General features: G+C 41.9%; 1 long non-coding RNA gene across 1 annotated transcript; it reads left to right on the top strand.

Annotated features, from left to right (window-relative positions):
• The first annotated feature begins 46 nt into the window (after nt 1–46).
• Nucleotides 47–18,937, top strand: LOC121664081. The gene is made up of 3 exons (XR_006015867.1): nt 47–537; nt 3,206–3,211; nt 18,926–18,937. It is a non-coding gene; the product is annotated as an uncharacterized LOC121664081 (long non-coding RNA).
• Nucleotides 18,938–19,547: the final 610 nt, after the last annotated feature.

The following is a 19,547-nucleotide window of genomic DNA, read 5'->3' as shown; positions in this document are numbered from 1 at the left end:
CAAGCTGGGATAGTGGAAGGTGTCACTGCCCATGGCAGGAGGCGGGACAAGATGATCTTTTAGGTCCCTTCCAACCCAAACCACTCTAGGATTTTAAATGCAGAAAATTATTTAAGCATTTGTTTAACTTCAAGCAAATGGTTTAAAGGTGTCTTTGAGCTCCAGATTTGTGCCTGAGAGTTGTTAAAACTTTGGGGGCAACATCCACCTGCTTTGGTCCTCACTCAAGGAGCTGATGTTTGCACGACCGTCAGAGGACTGAGCAGCTCTCGGTGATACCAACGCCTCCCGTTGCTTCTTTTGGCAGGAGATTTGCGAGTCTCTCCCAGCAGAATTAGATCACAGCCAGTCCCACCTCAGCTGCATATTTGCTGGCTGAACAAAGGGGAGGAAATCGGACTCGTGGTCATGTCTGCTGGCAGAGCCGAGCACTCGCAGTGCTCCGAGGTTGGTTCCAAGGGTGTGCAGCACTCAACCTGTCCCTGCATCCCAGCTTTTACCCCCCTGCCCAAAATGACATCCCAGCAAATATTTCTGGTGCTGCTCTCATTACTCCAAATCAGCAAGACAAATTCATTCACATCTTAAGTAGCAATACCAGAAATAATATCTGTATGATAAAAAAAACCTTTGTTCCAAGTAAGGAGCCAGCTGTTTATTTGTGTACAATTTTATTTGTGTACAATTCTGAGTCAGACATCTTTAATTTGGCATTAAAAGCCTATTTTAACAAACAAGATTTGTTTTATATCAAAGTCCCCAGTCAGGTGGGGTTTTCTGAGCTATTTAAATAGCTTTGAGAAATGCAGTCTCTGATATTTCACTGCACTAGACATAGATTTTCCCTACTTTAGACAAAGTTTTATTGTTCTTTTATTACATGGAAGTGCTCAAAATTTTGTTTTTGAAAGGTAAAGACAAAGTGAAAACAGAGGATCAAAATGAATTTGGAAGATGGGTGACTTCACGAAACAAGGATTTAGGTGGTGGTTCCACAAGCAGCAGTATTTGGGCTGTGTGCTGATAATTCATTTACAAGTCTATTTTTGAGCTAAATTCCCTTCCTGGTAACTTCCAGTGTCCCAGTTCTCCCCCTGTGGGGTCATTTCACCTCTCTCTTTAGGCAAATACATGTATAGGAGCAATAACAGATTCAAATATTTCTGTAATGCACAGCTGGAAAAAATTCAAATAAAGTTATTCCTTAGGTTATTTAGGTTTCCATTTAACTCAGCAAAATGACAAAGAGGAGGTGGAATGAACCACTGCAGGACTCATATTATTCACCTTTATCTTAGGTTGTATGACCCCATAAATAGCTGGACAAATAAATGAAAAGAAAAATCTCAAATTAATTGTTTCAGTCTTGGTTACCTTTTGCCCTAAAGCCCAAACACACATTTCTATCTATGAATTTCTGGGTGAGAATAAAATTAAATCCAAATTAATGATGCCATTCATGGAGGAAGGAGGCTTTGTATTCTCTGTATGTGCCCAGCCAGGCACTTATAGATCATTGGTAAATATAGAATGAGCATTTGAATACAAATGTGGATGTTGCATACTTATATTTAAAGTCACCTTTATTTTTGTTGGTGGAAGATTCATTTTTAATGGAGAAGAGACCAGACAATGCCACCATGTTGTCCTGGCTCCAGAGCTCAAGGGAAAACTGGGAGAGAACCTCAAACCTACAGCCAGACGTGAAAAATAGGAATGTCAGTGACCACTTGGAGATATCAGGGTAAGAGGAACTTGACTTAGGGGTCTAAAGACGCTCTTATCACCCAGAAGGGACTGATAGAGGAGGAATAATGGTGTTCAAATACTTCCTGGCAATGACCTTCCTGCAGCCGTTCCTTTTCCTTCACAAGGGCTTTGCTTGCCCAACAATAAGAGGGATTGTAATTTATTTAATTGTGGCTTTACTTCTTCCTTTTATCAAAGGATTTGAAGAAAATCACAGCTGGTGGCAGTTCTTGGATTGTCCATAAAAAATGGCCCAAGAAAACAATAATTCTGTAAGATTTCTGCAAGAGAATCTGATTTTTATGCCATTGATTTCCTGCCATTACAGCAATTAATCTGGCCCTTATTTTGCGAATCTTATTTTATTAATCTGGCCCTTTGTGTTTGTGAAATACTTTCAGAAATCAAGACTGGACACTGATGTTTATTGGAATATTAATTTTCTTTGTTAGAGGATTCTCTTGCTTGGCCTTCATATGACAGATCTCTGTAAAAATGTGTGTGAAATTCAGGAACACGCAAGAAATTTCATAAAATATTGCATGGAATTAAAGGTTTCTGACTGAAATCTGGGCTTCATCCGGGGCCATCAGTGTCAGCATCAGCTTCACCTTTACAGGAGGTTGTAGTGGGGTGGAATTCGGTTTCTTCTCCCAAGTAACCAATGGACACAGCCTCAAGTTGTGCCAAGGGAGGTTTAGGTTGGATATTAGGGAAAATTTCTTCACTGAAAGGCTTATTAAGCATTGGAAAAGGCTGCCCAGGGCAGTGGTAGAGTCACCATTCCTGGAGGGATTGATGACATGTGGATGTGTCGCCTGGGGACATGGGTTAGTGCTGGGATAATGGATGAACTCAATGATCTTAGAGGTCTTACCCAATCTAAACGATTCCATAATTCTAATTCTCAATTTTCCTTGCTTTTCTTATTTTACTATAGTTTTTTCTGGTATGATTTTATTCCTTTCATTTTTTTACTTTCAATAATCCCAATTTAAAAAAAAAAAAAAAAAAAAAAAAAGGAAGAAAAGCAGAAAAGAAAAATCTTCTTTGGAAATATTTGAAATATTCCCCTCTGGAAAAATAATATCTTTTAGTAGATGGATAGTCCTGAAAACATGCTCCTGCTTAGCACAACAAAACCAGCCTGGATCCATGGGAATGGCTTCAGATGGCAGCGTGGACAGGAGTTTTGCAGGGGATTAAAGCACCAGGTTTGAACCTCTAGGGATGAGGGTTGCAGTTTGGGCTCTGGTTGGGAAGGAAAATAATAAACCTGGGAAGATCAGTGTGGTGGTCTCATTAGCACTCGTTACAGAAATCAGCCACACGATTTGGGGCAGTTGGCAGCTTTTTGCTGGATAAATCCAGGGCTGGAATAACAACGTTTACTGCAGGTTAGGCTTGAGGAGCATTGGAAGGGGGAGAGGTTTGCACAAAGCCTGGCTGTACCCAGGCCAGTGTTAACACTCCCTTTACTTCCATTTGCTCTGAATTCGCTCTCATATTTGGATCAAAATCATTTTAGAGTTTTTTCCTTTAAAAAAAAGGAGGGAGTAAAAATAGAGACAGACAAGTTTTGAATGGTAAAACATGTAACAGAGCCCATTCCCAACAAGTTTTATTGCTGTTCAAAGAACTCCCTGAGGTCTATCTTTGAATTAGCTGAATTAGGAAAGACGTAAAACCAATCAGAGTGTTGCCATCCTGATACTCCTTTGTCTGAAATACAGGAGATTTATCTCCTGCTCAAATCATTATAAATAACTTTTTTATAAAGGACTAGTAAATCAAGTCGTTTGCATTTCTTGAAAGAATATTATTTTCCCAATTAAACAACCTCAGCAAATTGCATTTATAGAACATTCCCTGGGTTTCCTAAGCATTTTGCAATGCAGTTTGCTACACACCACATCTGAGCAGAGCAGGGGGAATGGATGTGTGTAGGTATCCCCCCTCTCCTTCCCAGGGGAGTCTCAAATGAGCCAAATATTCAGCTGATGTAAATCAGTGTTGTTCCAGATCCTTTCGGACACGATATCGTGCATTAAATCAACAGCCAGCCCTCCACAGCCCACCCCATCCCCGGGCCTGGCTGGGGCTGGAATTAAATCCTGGGCTGCTCAGGAGTTCGTACCCAGCAGCCTCAAAGGATTAATTAGGGCTGATATTTATTTCTTTTGATACGAAACCCAGATGTGTGCAGCTAAGCCAAAAAGCAGAGGGAGAGCCATCCTGCTTTTTTTTTCCAGCAGACAGAGGAAAAGCAGCTTTGCCCACCCAGAATTAAAGAACAGGAGCAAATATAATTATTAGCACGGAACAATTTGGGGTTTCATAATCTGCTAAACCACTTTGCCTGCCTGATTGTGAGTTAACTCAGATAACCTCCCCTTTTTTTGTTGTTATCAAATATTGTAAAGATATATCCATTAGGGTTCATTTATTTGTCTGAAAGCTGGGAAGAAAAATATGGAGGGAATACTCTCACATTCCACGGGCACAGAAATAAATCAGCTTGGATTTCACTCTAAGCACATGTTGTTCAGTAAGTTACAAGAATACCTGTCCATTCATTAAGGAGTTTTCCTTCAAATTAATTAAGACTGGAAAACAGACAGTGGAAACCCTTTAAATCACAAGCAAGTGCAGTACCACCCTTGGTTCCCACAATGGAAAGGGCAACTCCATCAGGAAAATGTAACTCGTGTTTCGAAAAATGTTACCCTGAGCATTTTTGAGTGCCATGGGCACACTTTGGCAATATTATTTCGCTCAGAATGTTGCCAAAATCGAACCAGGATCAGCTGATTTCACATGAACCATGGAGCACTTTCATATCTGTGCAGCATTTCTTTGCCAGCCTTTTCGTTCAGTGGGAAAAATGATCCAGTCCCATAGAAATCATTTTGATTTCTTCATTATAGAAAGAAAAGCAGCAAAAAGGAGTGTTTCCAACCTTTAAACACAACCTAGTTTTGATGTATTTAAGTTATTCATTCCCAACCTGTAACTGGCCTTGTTTTCCAGTGATAAATATAAGCAGTAAATCTATAGGGAGTAGGGATCACCCAAAAAATATTATTGAAAAGAAACATGGAAAGATCAGACTTTCATATCATTTCTTCCCTTATTCCATTGGAAAGAAAACTCTGAGCACTTTCAAAATCACAATTCAATATTTTTGCCTAATTTCTATTTGCTGGTTTTTTTGTACCTGAGTATTAATTCCCAGTAATGAAACTCCCACTGATTTCACTGAGTTTTGGATAAAATTCCTGGGCAACATTTGAGCCAGTGATGTAATGACACAAAACTGGAGAGCCCATTCCTTTTCCCTGATGCAGCCAGCACATTATACTGGAGAAAAGCAACATTTTTCCCATCTGAATAATTCCTAGAGAAATTTAAGGAGCTTAATTTTTCTCCCTTTGTCACCGATTGCATCGGTCTATTTTACAGTATCTTCCAAAATTTAGTTTGCAAGGAAAAAAATGGGTTGGAAAACAGCAGAATCACTTTTTTCTTGGTTTTTAAGATTTTTTTTATGCTTCTGATATTTGTTTTCAAGGGAGCTGTCAAAAAGCGGGATTTTTCGTCTTTTCCCGGAGCATTTCCCTGTTTCTTTGCAGCTCTTTAAGCTCTGGTTTTTGTTTTGTTTGGGGGTTTCTCAGCCCATCTAAGGGGCTTCTCCACAGCTCCAAAAGTCAGCTGGAAAAACAAGGACGCTCTTTTTAGCTCCTCCAGTTGATGCAAGACACGTCGGGATTGAGGGGAAAAAGGGGGAAAAAAGGTAAACCCGATGTTTTTGGAGTCAGGAACTGCTACTGGAGGTGTCCTAGTCCTGCTCCCCATCCAGGTTCTGGAGAACATCAGCCAGGCTGAGCTGAGCCCTGGGCTCCAATCCCTCTCTGCTCCCCCCAGGTCTCTGCTCCGCTTAATCCTGTCAGAAAAGTCTCCAGCAAACATTTGTAATTGCAGGGAGAAAGAACACTGCTGTCTTTCTTTTTTCCTGACTTGACATCTATCAAATTTAGTTTAAGTGTTCCCCTGGGTCAAGCGAGTTGCTGAGCTATAAACTAAAAATAATTAAAATAAAATATTAAAAAAACCTCAAGCCGGCTTGCCACGAGGGTATGGTTGGGAGTTAGCAACTCTCAGTCATGGATTTCAGAGGGCTGGAGCAGCTGAAACAAGGCAGGCAGCAAAAAACTGAAATCCTTTGAAATGTTGATGCTACAGGCTTGATTCTTGCACTTCAGGACAAAGCTGGTTTCTGTAACAGGCATTCAGAATCAAAATTATTTTTTTATTTCATACTGCAGTTAATATAAATTTTATAGCCAAAAGGAAAGGCAGAGAAAGGTGGAAGAAATTGTCCTGCTTAACATCCCAGTTAATTAAAACCTCTCCCTGACAATCCCTCCAAGTCCCCTTCCCATACTATAAAAGATGACTCTGCCAATTTATTGACCCCAGCTGATGGATCAGCCGTCCCCAAAATTGGAAATTCTGGTCACAATGACTTCAAGTTTGGCTGCAACCCGCCCAGACAGACAGCATGTTCCCAGACTGGTCACATTCATAAATGTCATAAAAAACATACTTGTTCTCTGACATGCACAAAATAAAATCCTCCAACAAGACATCTCTAACCAGAAAGGCATGAAGGAAAAATCTCCGAGCACGTGACAGGGAATGAAGGCTGCTCTGAGTGGTATTTTGACATTGGTGGAAGTAAAATCGAAATAAAACTTCTCCAGGCAGAACTGGGATATTGGCTTTATTATTTTTATTATTCTTATAGCTGGGAGAAACCACGGTGGGGAAGAGGGGAAAAAAAAAAAGCAGTCAAAACATGGTTCGAAATTATTGTGTGAGTTGTTGCAGTGTGAGTTGAAAGAGAGAAAAATGAAGTCAAGGATCACGTTCAGGGGATCTGAGGAGAATCAATCATGGAGAGGTGCGTAATAAAAAACAAATCTTTGCATGCAGGCAAAGAATTAACCTGGGTTGTCTAAACGAGTCCATTTCCTTGTCATTATTTGCATCTCATTATGCGTCTCCTGCGCTTTGGAGTTATTTTTACATCTAATAAAAAAAAAAACCAACATAAATTCATCTTATCTTTTTCATGTTATCATTGCTAGACACTCCTGGAAAACTAAATTTTTTAGAAAGAAGAGGTGGAATTTTCAATACTTTTATATTTCTTTCAAAAGTTGGTAAGTTCTTGCTTCCGTGAACACTGTTAAATAGAACAGGATTCTCTATTTGCTGATGGCAAAGCCAAAAAATAGAAAGGATTGCCCACACTTAACCTTCCAAAAGAGAAAATTGATCATTTCAAGCCCTAAAAAACAGGAATTTTTTTTTTTTTGAAGTGGCACTGCAACTTGCTTTAAATCAAAACCAGACACAGCATCATTATTCTGTTCTTGTCAGAAATGCTGAATAACACCCTCCCCGACTTCAAACCGAGGCCGTCACCTCCAGAAGGATTGCACTCCTTGGATACAAATTCCTTCCCTGTTCCGTGGGGCAAACTCCCTCACAGAGGGGATGCCCTGGAGTGGAGGGAGCTACGCCCATGGACGGTTTGGTCCATGGTTAGCCCGGGATTTGGGAATGAAATGTGCTCCAGAGCACAGACTGGAGGTGCTTGGGAATTTTCCAAGGCTCTTTTCTGGCGGGGTGTCACAGAATGGCAATTTGTTGAAACTGAAACCATTCACAAGGGAAGGTCTGTCTGAACAAAGCTCCCAGCTCAGAGGGAAAAGCAAAGGCAGAAAAGTGAGTAAGAACACAAAAAAAAAAAAAAAAATTAAGAAAGGGAAACAAAGAGTGGTTAGAGAAACTGCCCCTTTCCAACAATCCTGGAGGAAAAGTTCAGGGGTCTGGCGTGACGTGACTCTTGCTTTTCTCACTGCAAATGGCAATTTATGCAGAAGGTTTTTAGAAAGAAATTACGAAGCCCAAGTGGAATAGGACAACAGAAAGGACATTTGCTCAGTCTGATCTCCAGGAAAGAACCATTCCTGGGCTCTTGTAAATTATGATTTTTGACCCATTTCTGAAGCCACGTTTAGTTCTTGTTGCCAAGAAGTGCTAAAACACTACATAAAATCGAGTTGATTGAAAATACCTGATCCAGCCACTAGGACAAGATTAAACAACCAATACCTGCAGGAAATTTTCTGTCAAACCCATTCTTTACTGGAAAATTGCTCCCTTTGTAAGCCACTTTCTCTTAAAATCTGCCTGATTTTTGGGTTCACTTCTCAAAAAGCTGAACGTGACAAACCCAAATTATTTCACGGCTTTCAGGCACAAGGAGAAAGAAGAAACAATTCTCTACCAGAACTTATAAGAACCGCCTCAAGGATGGATTTCCTGAGTGAGTTACCTTAGAATAAGGTAAAATGACTTAAAATAGTGCTGGAGGGGGTTTACGGTGAGCAGATGATGCTCTTTCACCTTTTTTATGGCATAACAGAAAGTTCATGGTTCCGTCACGCCACGCTTGCTCTGAGGCCAGGAATTATGACCTGGCTGTCCTTTGCCACTCATTTCAGTGAAATGTTTTCTGTCCTCTGGGACTCTGCCTTCCAGTTCTGGGAGGAGAAGGAAAATAAAAGCAGGCTGAAGTGAACATGCTCATGGTAAAATCCAATTTGATGCGAGTGCAATCCTCCTGATAGCCAGGATAATCCCTCTTTCTTGTATCAGGTCTGGTTTTGGTCTGGTGGAGGTTGAACTTTGGTCCTGATATAAGTCAGGCAGTGAAGACCCAGGAGTTAAAGGGCTCGTCCTGCAAGGTGGGAACACGGACATCTTTGGTGGACATGCAGAAGTGGGATTGCACAGATCATGGAGGCTGCTGGACACCTAGAAAAAAGAAATCTAATAACCTGACAACTGCAAATTTTGACTTCATAACAAGCTGTAAGTATTCACTGCCAGGTCTGGGATGAGTTTAACCTCTGGATCAGTCAAATGGGCTTGAAGCAGTTTTTGATTCCAGAGGGAGCACCTGACCCTTGGTGGATGCTGTCACTAATGCGGTGTTTGAGCATCTGAATGTTGTCACCCACACTGTGGCTTTCTCTTTCTTTTTGGAGGGAAAATCCAGGAATTACTACCCCTCTGCATCCATGTGCAGAAAGAGAGGCAGATTTTAGGGTGTCCTTCCCGCAGAATTGCTCTATTTCCTTTCACTCCAATATTCCTTTCCCCCTGTTCTTCCCTTACCCTTAGCCAGGAGAAGGAGAAAACAGACAGAAAGAAAAGAAAAGAGAGAAATATGCTGCCTGGATTGGAAAAGTCATCTTTTCCCAGGAGCAGCGTAATAACGTTAATGGAAGGGAGAACGGGAAAGAGGAAATGTTTCGCTAACGTGGAGAATTTCTGGCCTGGGTTCTTTCTGAGGCCTGTTTGTCAGGGGGAAAAGGAAATTGGTGGCTGGATGAAATATGAGCTGATGCAGCTGCAATGCCTTTAAATACAAGCTTTTTTAGGCACACTGGTGCTTCAGTTTGGGGATATAAGCAGATGCTGAATGCCTTTCCCTACTTCACATGGGGCCTTTGCGTGCTGTGGTTTTAAGGCCAGTGTTCAGGTGATAAAAAAAAAAAAAGGAGGGGGGAATGAAATGTCATTTTTGGAGAGGCAAAAAATACTTCAGGCTCTTTGGCATAAGTCATAAAGGGCTTTTTGTGCACTGGCAGTCAGTGCAGTGTCAAGAGAAATCACTTGCACAAGGTGGAGTAACACTATCTGAAATTAAATTCTGGCGTCCATTTACAAGTAACACTTTAAGGTTAAAAAAAATAAAAATAAAAGCTTTTTCTTCTCAAGAAATTGAGGAGAACTAAGAGACACCCCCTCCTCTTCTCAAAAAGCATCCCCCTGGTGTTCTTGCCATCCATAACATGGCAGCCCCAAGCAGGAGGTAATTAGCAGAGTTCATCAGCCAGCCCTAACGAGCACACTTTGTACCATGGGGTGAAACCTGGCTGGAGGTTCAGGGCTGCTCTGATCTGAAAGGATTGGAACTGAAAAGGTTTGAACTCTTGTGCTCCAGCTCTCCAGGCTCTTTGAGCCTGATTCCTATTTACACTAAGTTTCCTCAGCATAAAGGGGCCTTCAAGTGGGCATGCAGTGAAGGAATATTTCAAGGCAAGGAGCATGCAGAGCGGGCTCTGGCTCCCCTCCTTGCACCTTCCTTGGAACAAGCCCCTCACTGTTTTCCTGCAAGGGGGAAATGCCAGATGTAGCTCCAGTCCGAGGTGGAGGAGAAAGGCTCCGGCTCTCAGCCCTATTGAAGCTCTTTTGCAGTGCACTGCCACAGCTCCAGGACCTAAATAATTACTTAAGAGGGTTTTTTTTCTGAATTTGCTTTTTATTCCTGGTCCTGAAGGCCCCATTTCTTACTCTTTCTCCATTCGAAAGTCTTCTCGAGCTGATCGTCCAAGGTGGAAGCTGTGCTGAAATGCTCTGAAGATGTCATTGAGATATAAATAGCAAATAAATGTTTAAAAATAGTTTGTCCCCTTGAATGGTTGCTTTAGAATATAAGGATTATTCCTGACTTTGGAGACCTCCTTGGCTCAGTCCTGGTGGGACATTTAATTTATTTTTAAATGCCAGTCCATGTTCCTCACTCTTAAGGAAATTAAGGCACATTAACACACTGCAAAATTGCCCAAAGACAGTCACAGGGGTTTCTGCGACAGTATTTATGAAACTAAGACCCTCATCCAGTCCCCCAAAGTCCCTGAAGAAAATGTCTCTTACCATTTATACCTGCTCCTTTGCCAAGGAAAGATCTCTCAGGCCATAGAATAATCTCCCAAAAGATGTATTGGAAACCTGGTTTGGCCAGTTCAGTGTAGCTGAACTGATTAGTGTAGGTGGTTGTCATTTTTAGAACTAATTATTTTTAACAGAAAAGTTCTTCTTTAACCCCCCCAAAACTTTCAATACTTTCTTTCTTTCCACATTTTCATAATTTCTGTTGAAGGGTTTTGCTGTAACTTGCTTACCAAAAATACCCCAATATTTCATTTTAATCCAATAACCATTTCAGGACGAACATGAATCTGTTTCAAAGCGTTATGAATTTGAAAGGATCTATTTTGACCTCAGAATATTGAAACTCCAAGTAATTGCAAACACAGGTTTTCAACAATCAAGTTTATTTTCTCTGCAGCAAACCCCACCCATGTGCCTGCAGGGAATAGCTGCATTTGCCAAATCCAACTTTTGGTGCACAGAAGATGTGGGATATATAAATAGAAAGTGTAAGCTTTTTGGATATACAAAACGGGGTTGTAATTTAAGGCCTCCCAGCCAGTGGCAACAATTGTCCATGTCTTGTGGGGTGTCAGTTTTCCCTCTTCTCTTTATTTGGCTCAGCAAGTCGCCTTCTACAATCCCAGTTTAAAGACTTGGCTTTTGCCTCCTCCGTCTCCCATCTCACGTGGAGCCGTGGTCATCGCGGGAAGCTGCGGGACGCTGTCCACTAATCCCATGCTGCAGTCTCCAGGCCTGTGGTGGGATATGAAACAAAACAAAAAAACAGAAAAAAATTTTCTAAAAAAAGGAAATTAAAAAAAAAAAAAAATCTTTCCTAAATGATATCCCAAATTACACATTATTTCATTTGACAAACAGAAACCCTTTTGTGGTCGGCAGAATGCATCGTGTACGTCGTAATTTTGACAGCGAGTTCTGAGGCTGAACTGGCTCTTGAAACAATTTCCCTGCATATGCAGAGCTGCTCCAGTTCCGTGTGAGCATATGGCAAGCACAGAAACTGCCTGATGCCAGGGCATGACCAAAATCTATAATAATGTTGTTTACTTTCACCAGCTCTGCGAGGAAGAATGTAGCGTCATGCACTGAAACGACCTCTGAGCAGTCACACTTTTGCTTTGTCAATAATTTACCCAAACCACTCATTTTCCCTTCAAAACATAAGGATTTACGGCAACAGAGAGAAGCTCTTCTATAGGGAGTCTCCTGGAGAAATCTGAAGGAAATTCTCTCCATGACGTTGGTGAGAGTGGAGGGAGGCAGCAGACAAACGAAGTTTTTGGATCACTCTCGGCTTACTCTCCTTTGCTTGCCATTTCTGATAAAAATCAGACTATTCTGAAGCCTTTACAGACAGAGCTCTGCCAGCTTCCTTCTCCCACAAAATTGGCCCTTCCTGAGCGCTGCCAGGAAGGAACAAATATCAGCATCTCAGCGCTGCGTGGTCTGGCATTGGGAGGCTGAGGTGGTTGGTCACTCCTCCGCAGGAGGCTGAAACACCCCGTGCTCAGGAGCCTTTTCCTCCACACTTTTGTCAGGTGCTAAAGCTGCCCTAGAACTGAGGAGCCACGGGACAGTGCAGGCTTTGAAATGCTGGGGGAATAAACAAACTCATCTGGCTGCCTTCGGAAACTCCAGCGCTCGCAGGGAAAACATCCCTCTTCCCAGCCAAAATCAGAGTGCCAACAGGAGAGTCCTCATTTCACTTGGGTTTGAAACATCGGGAAAGAGGAGGGACAGCCTGAAGCTATGGGATCTCCCAAATAAACACCTGTGTTGGGAACAGGAGTCAAGGAATTTGAGCGACTTTTGGTGATTTATTGAATAGCTCAGATAAATTTGCAGATAAGATTGCAAAAACCAATACCACAAATGTTCAGGAGACACCACGGAAATGAGAATGCATAAAGTGGTTTCCCAGTTGCCTAAAAAGCACCTGGACATGGATTCCAAGGATCAAAGAGTCTGTGAGGAACTGAGCTGTGCTAACTCCAGGCACTGAGGAACAGGACTCTGTATCTGAGAGCACATTGCTTAAAATCAACATTACCTCTGCTGCAGACAGTGTTTGCACAGGGCTGAAGCAGGAGAACCTATTGGTGGAGTCATAAATATTTATTTATGAAGGAAGAGAACGTCACTAATTTACTTTTCCTCCCTTTTACGGTTCCTAATTCATGGTGTCCTCTCCCATTTCTGAGTCATCGGAGCTACAAAAAAAACCTGATAAAAATTTGAGAAACCAATAAACTCAGTGCCCAAATAGAAACAAGATATTTTTCCAGCAGTTAAAACTCAATTACAGTTAAGTCACATGTTCACCCCACTCAATAGCTCATAAAATGGGCAATGAACTCACCAGGTGCTCAAGCATTGGATGGATGAGAGAAGGTATCAGGGGGTGGAATACTCCAGGGCCTGAAACCTTTGGGATTTACTACCTGAGGCTCAGCCTGAGCCTTGATTATCTCTGGGAGGAGGCAGAGTTGTTTGAGACTAATAAGCCTAATTGGAGTCTGGAAAATGGAGCATCCACAAATGTTAGGAGTTAATTTTGACCTAGGAAAAAGTAGATGTCACATTAGCACGGAAACATCCCAAACCAAACCAAGGATTTAGCCTCCAGCAGCTCCACACATAAGAAAGAAAGAAAGAAAGAAAGAAAGAAAGAAAGAAAGAAAGAAAGAAAGAAAGAAAGAAAGAAAGAAAGAAAAAGAATTAGCTGAAAATAGACATTTAGCAATTTGCCTGAAGCAGAGTTTATAAATCCTTGCAGCCATTGCACTGCTGATGACTCCTTGCAGGAATGGGGGGAGATACCCATGTTTATGGGTTGAGATATTCAGGAGAGCAAAATCCCAAAATTAAGGAAGCCACTGAAAGCTGCTCATTTCGAAGAGCTTTGGGCCACATTGACAGGTACCAGTAGCAAAATCCCAGTGAGCAGGTTTTACTGGAGGCACTGGAGTGTGGGAGGATCCGCATCCCACCATTCTGCTCCTCTTGGAGCAAACCCAAATGTGGAGATTTCCACCCCCAGCCCCCCAAAGGATTGCTCAATGTTTAGTTTTGATTTCTGCATGTGATTCGTGCCTGGCTGGGACAGGGCCACTACTAATAACAGAAATGCAGGCATCAGCATGGATCATGGCCCTTCTTTTCCTTTGGGTTTTTTCCTCCCTACTTTTTCTTCTTTTTTTGTTTTTCTGAACACACACTGTTTAAAGCCTTTATTTTCTGGAGGTGCACATTTTTACTGACATCAGGTTCTCTATTCTTTTAGCTCAGACCTCTACAATAGTGTGGTTCCTTTAGTCAGATCTAGCACTAATTTAATTTTTTTCTTGGAAATCCAAGGGTTTGCAGTAAAGAGATCTTTCCAGCAATTCTAAAAGTTCACATTTGAAAGCTAAACTCCACTTTGCTCACTTGGATTTAAGCTTAGTTTCTATGAGTTGACAATTTACTCATTCAGCTTGTAACCTAAGATCCTTCTTTCACCACTCTGGGTGAGTCCAAGAGGATTTAAATTTTCTTCTCAGCTAAGAAAGCCCCAGTTTTACCAGCAAAAAATATTTTAAGAAACAGGGGATAAAGGGGGATCTGATTCATCTCTTAACAAAATATGTTAAGTGAATAAATAACACCAGTGAAATTAATAGACTTAACAGAAAAATGCGTCAAAGAAATGTTGTTTCTCTATCACTACGTGGTTATGCAGATAAACTTCCAGTCACATTTAACCTTTCCAGAAAGGTCAGGGAAATGATTCCCAGCCTCTACTTTCACATGACTTTGCGGCTTTTAGTCCAGCTCTGAGGAGAAGCTGAGGTGCTGAAATACAGAAAGATAGGATATCCTCTGTGTGTCATTTTTCCTACTGGAAAGAGGAAATCAAGGAAATCTTGCAAGAAGTCCCATTCTCATGAGTCTTTCAGCTTCCTTACTCAGACCAAATGATCCTGGCTGGTTCAGATATGGTTTCTTTGGCTATTTACCCATTGTGAAGTAAATTATCAAAAGTTTTCAGGCTTGTCCATCATTAACAAAGGTTGGAAAATCCACTCTTTCCCATGCCAGGGTTAAGAAAACAATGTTAAAATCTATTTCAGGAGCTAAGGGATGCACAATTCAGCACCACAAGCTTTCTTGTAAAAAGATAATAAGTTTCTCTGCAGCTTTTCTACTTATCCTTGCATTTGCTGTGGAAGTTGTAGAAGTTACAAGGAAAATTCTTTCAGTAAGATATCCTGAAACCTTTAACAAATGAACACCTTTTTCTGGGGTGATTTTTCTCCTTGTTCTATTTAAATGGAACCTGGTGGCTTGCTTAGGGCAGTGCTTTGTCTCAGACGGACAGATTGCTCTCCTCAGGAAGCTGTGAACTCCCAGCCTTGCTGGTGAGAAATCTTAGTGCTAGAAAAGGGAATCACTGCTTGAGGGAACAGAATCCCTCCGAGTCCTCTCATATCCTTCCAGACAGTCTCACCTGTCCTTTCAGCTGCATGTAACACCAGGCTGAGCTCCTACACCAAACCTCTTCCCATGCCTTGTGTGTCCAAAGAGGAATCAGGGCATGGAACTGAGCTCCCCCAGCACTGCCTGTGGCGGAGGCCCATGGAAATACCAGCACAAGATTTGTAGCATCACTTGGTGATTTTTCACTGCTCTACTGTACCTCTGCACTCAGACACTCTTTGTTTATTGTGTGCCCTTCTAATCCTGGCACTGTCCAAGCCCACCCCATTAAGTCGGCATTACTGGGATTTATTAGCTGTGCAGGGCTAACACAGTGTTATGACAGTTGGGATGAGATTAGGTTGCAGGTCAACCTGCTCCATAGCCTGGAACATTTTCAGGTCTCTTTGGAGCTAAGCACGAGGTTTAGACTGAGGAAGTCCCAGGGGAGAAAGAAAGGGAGGAATGCGGTGCTTCTCCATCCTAAACTCATGACAGGTCTGATAAATGGCAGGAGGAGCCTCCTTCTTAGAAAGCAGAGGTGGAAAAATAAAAGGTATTTGATGAAGGTGGAGGCACAGGGCTCCTTCTCCCCAAACAAGACGCTCCCAGACCAAGGGAAAACACACTCACACTTTCCAGTTCATGCCTAATTTCAGAGATAATTTATGAGATCAAAACACCTTGGTGATCAAAAGTAGGCACTTCTTGCGTGTTTCTCATTTTTTTCCACTTCACTGAAAACAACTGGGGAGACGTTCAGTCAGGCTCTTTTCACACGCCAGAAGTCCCAGCTACACGCAGCAGAAATTTCTCTGAATTAGAGCAAAAACCTTCTCTGCTTCGCCAGCTCCTGAGCGAATTCTTTTATTTTGCTGAGCAATTACGTCTCTGTTTGTCCAGGGGAATATCTCATAACTCCCTGCTCATGGAAAGGTGCTGACCTCTAAACGAACCAAAAATAGCCCAGCAATAATACCAACAAGCTGCTCAATACCTGCTTTGAAGGCCCCTTCGGATCCAAGGCATTACCACCCATCCCACCATGACCAAGCGGAGCAGGACAAGGTGTGGAGCATGTCCCAGCAGGAAAATCGAGTGCTTGCTGGGCAGGAGGAAGGAGGGCTGAGGGTGCTCCTCCATCAGGCATCCAGATCTGCTGTCGTTCAATGCTCACATCCAGTAAATTGTTCCAATCCCGTTGTGGTCGGGCAGAAATGTGCTCCGGATAATTTGCTGCAGCCTCCTGCCTGTGGACTCCACTGTGTGGAGCAGGGCCTTAATTGCTTTTTTTTCTCTTTCTCCTCTTGCTCAAGTGAATTAATTTAGAAACATGATATAAGTTAATGATAAAATCCTTCACTAAACCACTGATGGCTACGTGCTGCCTGGCTGGGATAGACAAATAGCCCATTTAGCCTGGAATCCTTTATGCTTCTACAAGGTCTCTAATGTGTCTAAATTGTGCAATAATACAGCACAGAGACAAATTATTTCGTGGCAAAACCTACGTATTAAACCCTTCCAAAGTGCAGCAGAGTGCAGCAGGGGAGATGATGAAAATAACTGGGTTCTCTTCCAAGGTCTAAAGCTGCATGTCTGCACACCCAGCACTGGACATTTGGCCCCAGTGAATCCCAGTTCCTTCCTCCTCTTCTCTCTGTCATCTCCATGCTCCTGCACTGCTTCCTGCCTCTGAAGAATAAGCTACAACCTTATTCTTAGCCTATATTTTTATTATCATCTAAATAACACAGCTTTGATCTCAGTAATGATTTCAGATGATCTTGTAAAAATTAATTAAAAATAGCTTGAGTCATATTTTGACTGCCATCTGCCCTAAACCCTTCTGCCTAATCTTCCCAATCTACCTGCCTTGGGTATACCCCAAGGCACTGAGTGCCAAAGATTAACCATAAACTGTGAGATACTTTTTTCCACAGATTTAAAAGTGTTTCCCTTAAAGGCAACGCTATTTATTTTCCTTTTAATGGGTAAGCAGTGTCATTAGTACCAGGTGATTCATTTAAAGCACAATTACACAGGGAATTCAGCTAATTGATTGGATAACCCTCGATTCCTTTGTAAAAACACAATCCTCAAACCTGAAGTGCTTGGACTTAGTGGTAGTCATGTACCGAGAAGTTTACTTTGAAAGCAAACGTTTAGGTTAATGGGATCCATATGATATAAATTCCTAATAACTTTTCCATGGGTGGGCTTATCGAACTGCTTATCATAACACCAGTCGGGCCATTTCAAAGGAGCTTTCTTCTGAAACTTTCTGAAGACTTTTCTTTCACCCCAGATCTACAGAAAACTCCGTCAACTCGCCATTGAGAAAATATTTGAGCTCCCTCTCAGGCCATATTCAAAGGGATTCTTTTCCAAAGGGGTATTTGTTAACCCTTTTCTGGCAGGACAAAGTGTTTGACAGAGGTGTGTGATGCTGGGGAGGGGAAGAGCTCTGATAGAAGCGTTTGTGGTGCTGCTGCTTTTGGGTCCAGGAGGTCACATTTATGGATGAAACTGGCTGGGGGCTTGAATTAAACCTGGTTCTCGTCTGGACACTAAAAGAAGAACTCAAAGTTAATTTGGGCTCGCTCAAACCCAGGGAAGTCAAAGCTGACCTCTGTGGGTTTCAAATCACATCCATAGAAGCTCAAACCACTATTTCTAATGACAGGGAAGAATAAAAGAGAACACACATCCTGTAAAGAGGCTTTAGGATGTTTAGGAATCAGAGAACCAAGGCCACCTGCACTGTTTGAAGGCAAAATTTCCTACACAGAACTAAAATATCTTAGAAGCAAGCAGAGAAGCTGTTGCTACACTTACTGTAATTTCCCAATATTTTATAATTTTTTAAAAATTAAATCCATTTACATATTCCAGAAACATGTTACTGGAAACTGAACTCTTCTCTCTCTTCTTCCTGTATTATACTAACGTTGATTTTATGTTTTCCCCCACTATAACTTTTTCAAAATATGGAAAGTCATAGGAATACTTTTAAACAGCTAAACATGGCAGTAGGACTTTATATAAATATATGTGTATGTGCATTTAAAGAGAGATCCAATACCCTGATATTCTCTAGGGAAGAACTTCCAGAATCACGGCAGGTATGAAAATGGCCATGGCCTTCACTGAAGAAGGCACAATAATTGTATCGTAGTATTTCCAGTGTTTAATTAAAACAAAACCACCATCACTCAGCAGACGAGGGGGACAGCATCCTCAAGTGTGATTGTATGGATAATATTCCTGCTGAGATAACTTCATGGACTGAAAAAAGAGAAAAGATGAGAACCACTCACTGTGGACACACTTGGCATTGACCAATGGGGACATTAAAGTGATCTACAAATATGTGGGAAAGGGTGATCAAGAGTAGTTATTTTAAATGACCAGAATAAAGAGGGAGAGAGAGAATTGGAATGGCCCAGTCTGAAGTGGAAAAGACAGATTATGTTTCAAGGAGAAATTCAGAGACAGATCTGAGTTTCCAGTGGTGCACAGAGCTCACACCATCCATGAGAAATAAATCATAGCAAACACAGATCCCGTGGGAGACTTTGGCACAATTTAACCCAAAGATCTGTGATTCTTTGACAATTAAGTTAAAAAAAAAAAAAAGGGAGAAAAGAAATTGAACGATACTTCGAGCCTTGAGTGCAAAATGTGAAATGGAGTTTAAAAACATAATTTTACACTAAAAGGTTCTAGTATTCACTATCACCCTTGTCTGCAATGTCTGGTCCTGTCCTCAAAACTTGCACAGTGGGGTTTTTAAGCTCTTAATCAGTTGCCCCACACAAACAATGTCTAAAATAGTTCCATTTCACTGCTCCAAATGCTCCCCACCTGCAATATTATTACAAGAAGGTGAATTTGTGAGCGCTGCATCCCATTGCAGCAGGAGGGATAATGGTCTGGCACATCAGGAGCCCTCCAAGACAATGAGAGGCCAGTGCAGGAGTCCGGTGTGTTGACATACAGGGTGTCCAAACACTAATTAATGCTGAAGGCAAGTCAACACCGGAAAATTTTTTTCTTGACTGTGGTGGGACAGCTGAACCCTTCGTAACTCCATCAATTAATGTGCTGCAGACACTGGGCTCCTCAGAGGGGAGCGCCAGCTTGGAGGTGGGCATGTCACAGGAAAAGATTTGGGTTTGTTGGCAGGGAAGGGTGGGAGATGCCTGCAGGTTTCTTGTCAGCACCTTGCCTGGGCCAGAGCAGGCGCGTTGAGTCATCAGATACAAAACCACGTGTGAACATACACAGATGGGAAATCAAAATACCAGAGGCTCTACAGCCCTGTCTTTCAGCCCAACACCGGGTTTCTTCTCTCCTTCTGGGCTATGAGGAGAACCCGTTGAACCTCACCATCCTGAAGGCCAAAGCCTTTCCAAAAGAAAAATTGTGTTGGGATTGCAAGACTCAGAGACTGAATTATCCTGGAATCTGGCCTCTAGGAGGCCTCAGAAGTAACCAAAACTGTGTACAAGCTGCGGTCT

This window comes from Corvus kubaryi, unplaced genomic scaffold, assembly GCF_017639235.1.
Source record: "Corvus kubaryi isolate FWS band 111438036 unplaced genomic scaffold, C.kubaryi_AGA036_p1.0 37300, whole genome shotgun sequence".
NCBI lineage: Eukaryota > Metazoa > Chordata > Aves > Passeriformes > Corvidae > Corvus > Corvus kubaryi.
Note: the sequence above shows the minus strand (reverse complement) of the source record. Positions and strands in the feature narration are given on the sequence as shown.